At 46.3% G+C, this 2,419-nt stretch overlaps 1 pseudogene; it reads left to right on the top strand.

The window, feature by feature from the left end:
* The first annotated feature begins 1,019 nt into the window (after positions 1 to 1,019).
* LOC114106267 (E3 ubiquitin/ISG15 ligase TRIM25 pseudogene) lies at positions 1,020 to 2,208 on the top strand (annotated as a pseudogene).
* The last annotated feature ends 211 nt before the right edge of the window (positions 2,209 to 2,419 follow it).

Here is a 2,419-nt window from a genome sequence, read left to right as displayed (position 1 = left end):
GGTCCTCTCAGTTTTCCCCTCGATCCTCTCATCTGGTAGTACTCTTGGTATCATCATCTCTCCCATCCCAGAGTTCTTAAGCTGTGGTCTATCTTTTGACCCTGTGGTGGGAAAAGCAGTTATTCCTAAGACAGCCTCTTCTGTGTTTCTCGGTCCTTCAGCTTACCCTACTCCTAGATGGCTCAAAGATGGTCAGAAAATAGTCTTTGGGTCACTCCCAAACATTGGCAGGTTCTCACAATTGGTTCATACATGGGAATCGTTTTAAGAAAAATTGAGAACACTTAATTTAGCAAAACTTGCCTAAGGAAAGAGAACAAAAAGGATATAGCAGCACAAGGTTGCACTTGGGACCAAAGATGACCTCAGCAGATTACATTCACTGCCAGAGAAAAGAAAGTGCCATATGGAAACCCTCTGATTGGGTGCAGTCAGCATTTCTGACCTATATGCTAATGGTCAGATCAGTCAAGAGCTTGTGATGGTCTGAAGCTGAGTTGCTGTGATTGACGGAGATTTAGTTGCTTAGTTAAAAGTGCATTCCTAACCTTAGACTGGTTTACAATTTGTATAACAAGCTAGGTTACTGGTCACCATATACAGAAGCCACTCTGGGAAAAAATTTATCACTAAGTATGGAGACATGTTTAGGACACACTTAGTTTAAGCATTAGCCCCATTTTGCTCATATTTTCAAATCTCCACACAGTGACTAAATCCTTGAGTTTAGACAAAGACACTATCTTCTACAATTTGTCAAAATGGATCTTCTTGATTTCTGTTCACATTTCAGTTTCACAACTTCAAGTTAGTTAGATGATCCGGGCATAGTGGTGCATGCCTGTGTTAGCAAGTCAGAACGCTGAGGCAGGAGGATCACATGTTCAAAGCCAGCCTCAGCAACTTAGAGACCAGAAGTAACTTAGCAAGACCCTAATAAAAAAACACAATACAAAAATAAAAAGGATTGCAGATGTGGTCAGCGGTAAAACACTACCCTGGGATCAATCTCCAGTTAGATGGCTTGTAGGTTTTATGCCTACCATAATAAGACCACTGGATGGGCCAGGACAGCAGTGTATGAGTATTTAAACTTTGAGTACAACAGGATACAATGTCCTCGACAGCCTGGGGATGGTCATGTGTTGGTCTCCAGCCTAGGAGTCCAGTGCCATTGTGGAGCTGTTCCTGCTGGCGAGAAGCTGTCATGCTCCATCTGCATGGAGCACTTCATGGAGCCGGCCACCACCCCGTGTGGCCACAACTTTTGCGGGTGTTGCCTGAACGATACGTGGGCCATCCAGGGCAAGCCATGCCAGTGCCCAAGTAACATGCTGTCTCCCCAGAGTTCCCGGGGCAGAAGAACATGGCACTATGCGCCCTGGTGAACCAGTTTCTACAGGCCGCGCTGGAGGAGGCACCCACCACTAACTGGACACCACGCTCCCCTGGTGGCCCCCAGACCGGACACCCGGTGGTCTGTGACCACTGTCTGAAAGTGGAGGAGACCGTGAAGACCTGCTTAGTGTGCATGGCCTCCTTCTGTCAGGAGCACTTGCAGCCACATCCCGAGAGAGCCCTGCCTTCCAAGACCATCTGTTGCAGCTGCCATTTGGAAACCTGCTGCACTGCAAATGCTCTCAGCACAACTGCCTGCGGGACTTGTTTTGCCCCAGATATGCCCAGCGTATCTGCCACATTTTCCTGGTGGAGCACAAGGCCTCCTCTCTGGTGTCCATGAAACTGACCTGCCCCGATCTGGAAAATAAACTGAAACATAAACTAACCATCATGTACAGTTGTATCAACAGGCATAAAGAGCACTGGAGGACATAAGAACCAGGTAGCAGAGCTTGTGGAAGGCTGCAGACAGGAAGATGAAACAGCTGAGATGGAATACATGTAAATGAACGTTCTCATTGATGCCTATGAGGCGAACTCTATACGCAAGATAAAGGAAGATGAGAAGAGGATCATCAACAAGTTTAACTCCATTTACCAGATTCTCCTCAAGAATAAAAGAGAGATCCAGACCCTGAAGGCAGAGATGGAGAGCTTGGTGAAAGGGGTCAAGTTCAAGTATTTAGAGAGAGAGCATCAAAATTGCAAAAACTCTCAACGAAGCCAGACTATGTCCCCAAGGTGGAGCAAGACCACAAGCTGATCACACACACACAAAAGAGACTGCTCAGTATTTGTTACAAATGAAAACCTCTATTCCAAAGGGCTTTCTGCAAATCTTAGGGCAAGGTTCCTTGCTGGTGGCAGGATAATAAGTGTGTTTCCAAAGTCCTCACAGATATGCCTTATTTCTTGCAGGTCTGATTCGTTTGCCATTAGTTTTACTGATCAATTGGCAGATGAAGCCCTCCTTTGAGGAGCACAACTCTAGGCCACCATGTCCTCCTTGCTCCCTAGT

This window comes from Marmota flaviventris, chromosome 16 (assembly GCF_047511675.1).
Source record: "Marmota flaviventris isolate mMarFla1 chromosome 16, mMarFla1.hap1, whole genome shotgun sequence".
In the NCBI taxonomy this organism is placed as follows: Eukaryota; Metazoa; Chordata; class Mammalia; order Rodentia; family Sciuridae; genus Marmota; species Marmota flaviventris.
Note: the sequence above shows the minus strand (reverse complement) of the source record. Positions and strands in the feature narration are given on the sequence as shown.